This window comes from Staurois parvus, unplaced genomic scaffold (assembly GCF_062004578.1).
Source record: "Staurois parvus isolate SC_StPar_1 unplaced genomic scaffold, SC_StPar_1.0 ptg000748l, whole genome shotgun sequence".
Lineage (NCBI taxonomy): Eukaryota > Metazoa > Chordata > Amphibia > Anura > Ranidae > Staurois > Staurois parvus.
In genome coordinates this window covers 399482-410520 of record NW_028318544.1, presented here as the reverse complement: position 1 = coordinate 410520, position 11039 = coordinate 399482, and the positions used below count along the sequence as shown (strand labels likewise).

Below are 11039 nucleotides of genomic sequence, written 5' to 3'. Positions count from 1 at the left end.
TAAAGCACTATTTAAAAATAGCAGTAGTTTTACAAATGATGGTTGTTTGTATATCTTAATTATGTTTTGCTTTCTTTTTATCTTGGTCTTTTCTCTTGTGGTATTATTTTAGCATATATTGTACTATATATTTAATTGCACCATTAAATTCTTTCTATGTGGGCTAGAGAATCTTTTTTTTGACCATCATAATAGCTGGTGGACTCACCACAGCAGCTAAAGATGCTTTTAAAGTCTGACAAAGCAGATTCAGCTACAAAAGGGAGAGTGTGTGATAGTTAAAAGAAATAGCATTACTGAGGGTCAGGTAAAGTTATATTTAAGCACTGAAAAAAGTACCATTCAAATATACCATATATTTTAGACATGTCTTAATATTTTCAACAGGCTGCTTATATCCTAAGGACAGGAGAAAAAAAGATTATTTGACTATTGAAATCCCATTACATCTATACAGAGATTTACTTAAAGAACGGTAGATGTGATAGCAGCAATTAAATGTCTACTCAAGTTATACATAACATATGCAGCAAAATACATAAGTCAACAGCCTTATTAGAGTGTTCCTGGGTAGTCTGCAGCCTCTGTCACATGATTCTGGGCAGTGTCCCATTCCTCTTATGCTTCAGTATGTGAGGTTGAGGCTATGGGGTGATCAAAGAGGGGTGGTGCTGGAACCATGGAACTGTAGTTTCATAATCCCTAATTCATGGTCCTTTGTAGTGTGGGGATATTTATCATGTTACACATGCATTGTTGTTTGTTTGCCTTCCTCATTCTGTAGCTCGGAGATGCTTTGTATAGATAGTCTTTTGAGTGTGTCTTTAATTTCTGTCCTGAGCAAATGTAATTGGAGCTACACATACTATGATTTCTGGACCTATCTGATGTTCATCTATAAAGTTCTGCACAAGTAAAGCTTTCTATGATCTGCAAGATGTCATTTGGATTGAGTCTGTTAGGACTGAGTTCACCTGCTGATGGCACTGTGGTTCTCTGGGCTGATAGCTGCAGTTCCGGTGACCACCAGCAGGTGTCTCACAGCAGCCAGCGGGTTCCTGTAATATGTTCCACCTGGCCCCAGCTGCTGGGAGGGTACTTAAAGTGTTACCAAACCCACAACAGTAAAATCAGTCTGTATATGCAGTAAAGCATGCTTGTTATACTCACTGTGGAACCTAAAAGGTTAATCCTCTGCATTGTGTAAAAAGGCTGTTTGATTCTTTATTCTTTGCCCCTCCTCTTGTTGAAATGACCACCTGATACAGACTGAATCTGTAGTCGCATACACATGCTCAGTTTGGTGTGTATTGCTAGAAAGGTTTTTTTTTTTTTTTTCTTGGGAGAGTGCATGTGATCAGCACAGGGTCAATCAGCACTGTCCAGATTAAGGGTCATAGGTTTCACATCCTCCTAGAGCAGAAAGAAAACTCCTCCTACAAGCTTTAACCAGTGCTCTGCTAACGTCACAAGACTGCTCTAACTTCTGATGAGAAAAAGTATTTAGCAGTTTATATTTACTAAAATAATTGAATTTCCATGTTCTGTGTACTGTGGGAGACCGGCTATAGTGAATGCAGGGTCCTGGGTTTAGTATCTCTTTAAGTTCCACCTCTGCAATTGTTCCTTGCATCAGTATTTTGATTGCCTTCCTTGCTGCCAGATCCTGCTCCTGAACTAGGCTTGCATTCTGTACCCTGCTGCATAATTTCTACTCTGATTCCCCTTTCCTTGCATCTCTAGGATTTCCCTGTTACCCATGCTTCCTGTCTTATATATGTTTTTTTTATATATTGTATATAGTTAGTTGGTTTGTTTTCTGTTACTTAGGCATTTCTGGTTGTGGTTCATTTTATGTTTGCAATTTGCTGGTGTGCGGTTATCTTTTTCACTGTGAATAAACCTCACTTTAAAGATATATTTATATGGACAGGTCCCTGTTTTCCTTGTGTAGCACACAGATCTGGTCATCCCAGCTGCTGACTCCTGACACAGGCATTGCCTGCTAATTCTATTAGGACTGTAAGTTACAGCTATCTTGCCACAACTAGATCAGTTATAGAAATCACACTTTTAGTGCTTAAATTGAAGAGGTAAAAATCATTTAGCTCCTCTGAATAAATCTTCTATAGCTCTGGAATATACTGTCAGATGCAAATTGGTCTCTGGATAAACAGCGGCTTAGGACAGTGCAGCCCCTGTTATGCAAACTTGTACCAAAAGATATTGTACTTGTGCAATAAGATATTGATAAGACAGAATGAGTCCAGATGCAAGTATTAAAAATGATGAAAGGTATGAGGGATAAAATATATCAGGAGAGACTTCAGGAACTTAATACGTATGTATAGTCTAGAGCAGGGGTGGGCAACTGTGGCCCTCCAGCTGTTGGTGAACTACAAGTCCCATCATGCCTCTGCCTTTGGGAGTCATGCTTGTAACTGTCAGTTTTGCAATGCCTCATGGGACATGTAGTTCTACAACAGCTGGAGGGCCACAGTTGCCCACCCCTGGTCTAGAGGAAAGAAGGGAAAGGGAGGACATGATTGAAACCTTTAAATACATGAGGGGGTGAATAGGGTTCAAGAGAGCGGTATTTTTCAATTTGAAACCAAGATCAAGTACAAGGGGACATGAACTCAAACTAACAGGAGGATAGTTCAAAACTAATCTTAGACAGTATTATTTTACTGAAACGGTAGTTGAGGGTTGGAATAGACTCCCAGCAGAGGTAGTGAGTCAGTCGACAGTAAGTGCCTCCAAACATGCTTGGGACAAACATAGATCTATCCAAAAACGTAAGAAAAAAACAAACAAACAAAAAAATGTATATAAAAAAAGGGCAAACTCAATGGACCACTTGGTCTTTTTTCTGCTGTCACTGTTACAGTCCCTAATGGGACTGTTGCACACGTCAGTAGTGCATTATACACGTACTGTGTATATAGTAGAAGCTGCCTGTATTACTATCATTCTCAATTCTGCTTATAATACCTGCTCAAACAAGGGAGACAGAAGGCCGCATGTGTTTAACAAAATCCTCCAGACACAGAGCTAAGCAAGGTAAATGCGTAGTTAAACCATCTTGGAATGTTCAACAGAATTATGAGGCTGATAAAGAAGAATTGTCGGTTAATGATAAACATTTAAAACAGCTGACTGCGTGGACTCCCTTTCTCAACCTTTTATATGAAGTACTGAACCAGAAGACCCTTTCAAACAATCCATTGCTATCTATGAAAGTTATCAAAGACTGTGCCTTAAATATACCAACCTCTTAAATTAGTACACGACGAAGAGTCACAGGGAGAATAAAAGGGATTTAATGGGCTTAATCTAGAGAGACAGTTTGGAACCACAAACAAAAACAAAGGCAGAAGTAAGAATCGCACAACTTCATGAACCTAAATCCCTTCACTCTACATCCTCGGGACACGCCTCAATATTTGACAAGTCTCTACAATCAAGATCTTCCACCTCCAGGCAACAATTTATTAAGGCCTGTGTCGACGCTGAAGCTTCTGGAATTCAGGCAGCCTTTGCCCAAAAGAAAGCAGAGATGTTAGCAGAAGCTGCATAAACTGCACACAAGAAAGTGCTGATGGAAGCAGAGATGGAAGCAGAAGCTGCACGCAAGAAAGCACAGATGGAAGCAGAGGTGAAAAAAGAAGCTGCACACAAGATAGCAGAGATAGAAGCTTTGAAGAAACATTGGGAGAAAACCACAACCATGGAAATGATAAACATTTTAAAGCAAGCTGTTAGTGAAAGTGAAGAATGTAACGGCAGCAGACACTCAGTTGAATCGTATGCACCATATTCCTCACACTTTCTTCAAAAGCTTCAGCTTCCAGACACAGCAGCTGTACCCAGGGGTGGACTGACAACTCATGGGGCCCCCGGGCAATAGGGGATCATGGGGCCCCTGTGTCCTTGCCCAAACTCAAAAAAGCCTATGAAAAAGGTACCAGGGGCATCTCATGGGGCCCCCTACTGACCCCTCAGCCAAGGTCAGTACACTGCACTTTCTACCTCTCAAGACAATCTGCCTACTCATCCCCGGGTACACCATGCTTTTGCACTGCAGCACTCTGTAGACACTGCTATGCAGATAACAGACAATCTTACCATGAGGTTAGCCAGATACTTCCTACCAAGTACACAGCTCCACAGCTACAACCTAACATGGCAATCAGCTTTGAGACAGTGTCAGGTATGAATGCCTTTGCACCACCATACCCCCCAAAGCTGTTCAATCTTAGCACACCAACTGTCAGGGATCCAGAGTTGCGCCGCGGTGCACAGGGCTGCGCATGTGCAGAATTCCAATGCGGACAAGTGTGCGGGCACTAGGACATAGGCGCCCGCGGCAACAACTGCAGCCGCGCATGCACACTTGCGCACGTGGACACGCACCTGGCACAAATGACAGCGCAGGGCGCACTATTTAAACCGGCTCTTGCAATGCTCAAATTGCCGTATGGTCTTGTTCCTTGTTGTTCCTGTGAGAGTATCCTGTTGTTGCCGAACCCTGCTTGATCCTGATTACCGCTGACCTTCTCCTGCCCTGACCTCTGGCTTGTTTGACCATTCTTCTGCCTGTTCCCGATTATCTGATCTCCTGCTGCTGAACCTGGTCTGTGACCCGATGACTCTGCGTGCTGCTCTGTACCGCTCTGCCTCCACTGTTACCGACCCGGCCTGTCTGACTTCGCTATTGTTCCAGTGTGTTCCATCCATCCATCCTGCTTGGATCCATCCATTGCAGTCTGGGCCTATTCTGCCTCTTCACATCACACTCTCATCCTGCTACGTGCCACTGGCGGTTCCCTCTACCACAGCTGGGTGTACCCAGAGGCCGCAACCGGGTCTCAGTCTGCTCCAAGTCCATCCCCACCATCAGGGGCTCTGGTGAACAAGCAGATTGCGGCTTAGACTCCACGCCCTGGGGAAATCCAGTCTGTGGAGCGCTAGAGCTACCGTTGGTAGGTACCTGACACCAACTAATGCAACTGACTTTGTTCCATGTGCAGTTTTGCTTCCAACATCTGAAAATTCAAACATGTCACAGTTTGCCAAATACTGTACATGCTTCACAATGAGCGTTCCGAGACAGGTATCACTAAGTTTGGTGAGAAATCTGAAAACTACAGAAGCTGGAAATCCACCTTCAAAGCCATGATCAGTGAACTAGCTATTACAACCACAGAAGAACTAGATCCGCTTCTCAGGTGGCTAGCTCCTCAATCTGCTAAAAGTATCAAAAGACTCACTTGTTCACATTGATAACTCTGCTGCAGGCTCTAATGTCGCTTGGGACAGACTTGAGCGTAGCTTCAGCAACCCAGATGCCATTGAGGATACTTTATTTAAAAGGTTTCAAAGCTTCCAAAAAATATCTGGCAGGGACAATCTAAAGTTTCAAAAGCTAATTGACCTTCCCTTGGAGCTTCAACCTGACAAAGTTGAAACCCACCTACCTGGCCTCAGTTACCTTGGTACCACTCATGTGGTTAACCCAATAGACTCCAAGTTACCTTATGGAATACAGAAAAAAATGGGCATCTTTTGGATCAAGGTATAAGGAAGAAAGTAAAGTTTCCTTTTCTTTCCTTTTCATACTTCTGTGAGTTCATTAGGATAATTACAGATACTAAGAATGAACCATGTTTCTCCTTTGGGGAGTCCAACCCTCTCAGTCTACCTTCGCCAAGGCTTGTGTTTGCAAGAATTCATGCTGAGCCTGCACCACATCTCAAGGAAGGAGAGGAATATTGGTATCTCCCATGCTTTGGCGTGTACCATCCTTGCAAGCCAGATCACATCAGGATGGTCTTCAACTCAAGTGCTTGATATGAAGGCATTTCCCCCAAAGCTGTCCTTCTCATAGGGTATGGTCAGGACAACAACCTTATAGTTTTGCTTTGCTTCAGACAAGAACCAGTTGCTTTGATGGCCAACATTCAGTAAGTGATGATAAATAGTAGAAACAAATGCACTGAATGCATGAAAAAGTGGTGAATACCACTATTGAACAAATAATACTGTAACTGTGTATAAACACATAAACAAAATGCTAGCACTCTGAAAATAAATGAATAAAACACATAAAAGAACACTTAACAAGTGATCAAGTAGCGCATAACCTCTTATCCGTGTGGAAAATGACAAATATATATGTAAACAGAAAAATGAATAAAATAAAAAATAAACAATAAATCAAAAATAGATGAAAAATAAATTAAATGTATCGTCCCCAAAAAAGTACAAATAATCTTAATTTATCCACCAAAAAGTTATTCAAAAACTTCTTAAAAGATGACCACCACGTGGAAAAATATATTGTAGAAAAGTATGGTGTTCCCCCCTCTCAGGTGTACACTCACCAGCAAGTGTTGCTTTCCACTCTCATGGTTGGCAAAACTGGCTTAATAGCCCTTCTTCAATGGAGAAAGGAGATTAACCATACCATTATATTCCAATCTCCTTCCCTTTCAAAACTACCAAGAACATGTATCAGGTGCTCATGAATTCCAATATTTCAACACTAGAAGTAATGGTCAGGGAATCCTCTTTCCTCCCAGTACTCCACACTCAAATAATGGCCATGTAAGAGAAAAGAAGAGAATACCCCAATGGTGCAGTACAAAACAAAGCTCCTTTATTGCCGCACAGCCACGCCCTGATGCGTTTGATCATATCCGACTTAGTCATAGGGATCATGCGCTACGTGATTACTTGTTAAGTGTTCTTTTATGTGTAACATTCAGTAAGTGTTCCACTGCTTTGTCATTTGAGAAGACAACAGACACTTCCTTAGATTCCAGTGGTATTACAACGACGTCAGTGGCAAAGTCATAGACTACTGAATGAAAGTACATGTTTTAAGTAGCCGTCCTTCTCCTGCTGTAGCAATTTATAAACTTAGAAGAACAATGCAAGAAGTTGGATCGTCATCTGGACGAGGGTGACCTGATGAAGGGGCATGTCCTGAAACATGTAGTCATAGCAATGAGCAATCCAGACTTAATTGTTTCACAGGCCGCTCCAGCAGCTCTTCAGTGACTCCCCTTTCCCTGACTGTGGAACCCCTTGAGGTTCTTCCGCCAGCACCATGAAATCATTTTTGGGTCTTCGAAGTGAGTCACTTTTGACCTGCAGGTACGCTGTCTCTGGGACCCTGGTGGCTGCTGGATACTCTGAATCTGTCCCTCTCCTTGGTGTCACCAGCCATACTACACCTTACGTTTCCGGGTGTGGGAGTTTGTGTCATCTACTGGTGCATGTTGATGGAACCTGTTGGCTTCGAGCAGACTATATGTAAGCTGCTTCCTATAATGCAAGGTTTTCAATGTTTCAAATAAACTGTGGTATGATTTTATTCCTTTACTACTGTGCTCTAACAGTGTAATTCCCCACCCAACACTGATAGAGCTTTTTTTGCTGGATTTGCAGCTGGTTCTCATATAGTTTATATGAATTGTTGGAGCAGCCATTACTGTGGTGTCTTTTTATCAAGTACTCCTTTTGATACCTCTCTGAGTGCCTGGCTTTTTGATTGTTTACACATTTTGGATTAAAGCTTTCTACAATCTTCAAGATGTCATTTGGATTGAGTCACTGTCTGCTAATTCTATCTGCACTGTAAATTACAGCTGTCTTGCTACTATTGGATCAGTTGTAGAGATCACACTTTCAGTGCTTAGATTGGAGAGGTAAAACAATTTTGGCAACCACAGAAATTTAGCAAGTAGTACATCCAGAGGCAGTAGTGCAGCCATAGGCCGAGGAGTGCTAAGATGGTAATTATAATTATTCTGTAGGCAACCTTAACAAGTAACTTCTCCTATTTGCTCCCTTTTGGTCTATGAGAAATTATTATTAAAATAATTTTGATATATCTGCCTCATAGTTGGAAAAAACCTGGTGATCCTGCCAGACATCTGGTGAGCTGATAACTTCTTGTGTGTGCCTCTGCTCCACTGTGCTCAACTCGCATTGTTACTTGGTGGACTACAGAATACCTCCCTTCATGTTTTAAGGATGAAAAAAAGGGGATATGTTCAGTAGCATCAAAGCACTGAAACCCAAACAAGCATAGAGTGCCGTTCAAAGCTCCACTGAATTTAATCTGGTGATTGACTCCCTGCTGGATGCAAGAGGGACGTGGCTTGGGAGGAGGCAAAGCTTAAGCATATTTAAAACTGGGTAGCTTTCCAGTCTGCGCTTTTATCCTTTTTCTTTCAGCTCCTTCTGAAATACAGTACACTGAGTCGTCAGTGTTGCCACCCTTGGACAGAAAGTGTATTACTGTCAGGATCACCAGTAAAAAATAACAATACAACAATTACATTTTTCTTCTTGGGTTTGGATACAATTTAGGTGCCATTCTGAGAAGATTGTACTTTTAAAACATGTCATAATAAATAGAGCTATAGGCAGTATTAGATTTCAGAAATTATTATTTTATGTGACAGATATTAACCTATAAAACTAAATTCAAGATAGTAATAACAAAACCAATATGTTAATCATCTTGTTTATTATGCTGTATACATTTTTTTTTAAACTCTAACTAAACTGCTGACTTAATCAAAAATACTTTTAGGGAGTATTATTCCACATACCACTATCACTCTTGCTTTTCTTTTTCCCTTTGTCCTTGGAAAACTTGTTAAACGTTCAGAACCATTTGATGGACAGGCCTTTAAATAATACAAGGTACAATGTTTGTACAAAATAGCAATGGCCAAGGGTGAAATAGAAACATGAGGTCTCAGCTACTATGACAACCTGAAGACCTTTTGACCAGTGATTGAAAGAAAACATATTGTACACCTGAACTTATGGCCATGGTATTTTTCTCTGCCCTTTGTGAATCAGAAGGACCAATTACCAGGGTGGCAGCCATGCTGAGACATTGTGCTCTGCTATGGTGGTTTTCAGTATGTCTCTTACAATAACCATGGTCTAGTGGCTTTATTGGTAGCTTAAGCTTACCTAAATGCCATATTTGTTAAATGTGCTTTTCAGTGTTTCCAAGATACTTATTCTGGCATTTATTTAATAAACATAGGTAAAGACAACAATCAAGAAAGCTATTCAAGTATACAAAAACAAATTAAACAATTAACCTAAATCTAAACCTACCCTAAAACCTTGTAAACAAATATCCTAAGTCTACAATGATTGATTGCTATTACTTTCATGTAGTACATGATCATATTATACCCCTGCTATACAGGCAGCACAAGCATATTGGCATTGGTGTTTGTCACCAGCGCAAGAGGCTGGTCTTGTATATAGAAGACTCTGAGGTAAGTTAAACTGTGCTTCTTGTGCTTAAAGTAGATGGATGCCATTTGCCATGCTGGATCACATTCCATCATAAAAAATGCCTTTTTTTCCTTTTACAAACTATTTTTTTTTTACTTTTTTTCATGCTTTTGTTGTTGCTGTTCTTCTGCAAGCACTTCTACCACTCCTGTCATCGCTCAAAACTGACATCTTGATAAAGACAACAGCATGCCTGCATAACAAGTGCCAGCACAACCAACTGCTTATGGTCTTTACTACTGTAGATGCACAGATTACAGGTTGACATGCAAGAAAACAATTAGGAACAGAGCTGCGTCACTCTATGACAGAAAGTGCCTGAACAAGGACCTACCTGCTAGGATCACCAGATGTTATTTTATTGAAAGCTGCAGATTCAAAAAGATAGAATGTACTTTTTAAACTGCAGTAACAAGGTAAACGTGGGTTTGATTTACTAAAACTGGAGAGTGCAAATTCTGGTGTAGCTGTGCCTGGTAGCCAATCAGCTTTTAACTTTAGCTTGTTCAATTAAGCTTTTTCAAAAATCCTGGAAACTGATTGGTTTCTATGCAGATCAACAGCAGATTTTGCACTCTCTAGTTTTAGTAAATCAACCCCTTTATGTTTGATTTTAGTGACACACACATTTAACCAACACAGATGTGATGTTTTAGGCAGAGCTATTCTGTAAACATGACAGGTTACAATTATTTTCCTTAATATCTACGTTAGTTGATTATTGCTGTATAATTTACAAATATTGGACTTCATTAAAAAATAAATCAACTCTTTTTCATATGTAAAGATCAACTAATATCTAGGTAAGCCTGATTACATTATCTGTTGGCAGCGATTCTTATTTTTGGTTGTTTCACCCCAGGACAGCAGCTCCAGAGATGACGTCAATAAGCTCCTTGGTTATGAAAGCTTGACGAGTTGAAAGTCAATGTCAATTTGTCAGTCATTTCAGAAGCAGGTTTGCTACCATTGTCCATACTGGTCATCCTAGCACTATGCTCTGTTGTAGAGAGCTCTTTCAGTGTGCAATAGATGATATTTCCCAAAGTAAACTTCTGGTGTATTTTTAGCATCTCCGCATCAAAGTTATCGTAAATACTAATACTTTCAGAGCTGGCAATCATGTATAGAGAAGAAAATGGCCTTTCTTCAGTCCTGTATAGGATTACAGACCTGAATCAACTGAACACCACAGATCCTTTCTCAAATTCATAACTAGAGTTTAGCTGTTCAGATGCAATAATTGAGGCATCACCAAAAGTAAGCGGTTTTCTAATCAATTTTTTTAAAGGCATCAAATGGTCAAATGGTCCTTTGCAGCAACCTCTCAACTTGTCCCCAGTAGCAACCATAACTTATTTTCCACTATGAGAAAGCACAGACTTGGCAATCTCTGGATGTTCTTGATGGAATTCAAAGACTTGTAATGTCTCAAAATTGCCATGTTCCTTTCTTGACCCCATTCTGGGTAAAATATGGGGATGCTGCTCCGGCACAACCAGGTGAATGCAGGTAAGCTCAGTGAGTGCATGAACACACACACGGCAACTTTTAATGATGTCTTTTTTAAGATTTTGATGAGATGACCTAGTTTACAATTGATAGGCCTATTTGTCCCAAAAGGTGTTCAGTAAGGTTGAGGTCAGGGTACTCTGCAAGATAATTGAATTTCTCCACACCAAACTTTTAAAACCATGTCTTCA

The 11039-nt window shown here is 40.6% G+C and overlaps 1 pseudogene; it reads right to left on the bottom strand.

Moving 5' to 3' along the window:
• Positions 1–10189: 10189 nt before the first annotated feature.
• LOC149445034 (ATP synthase F(1) complex subunit gamma, mitochondrial pseudogene) lies at positions 10190–10799 on the bottom strand (annotated as a pseudogene).
• Between the last annotated feature and the right edge of the window lie 240 nt (positions 10800–11039).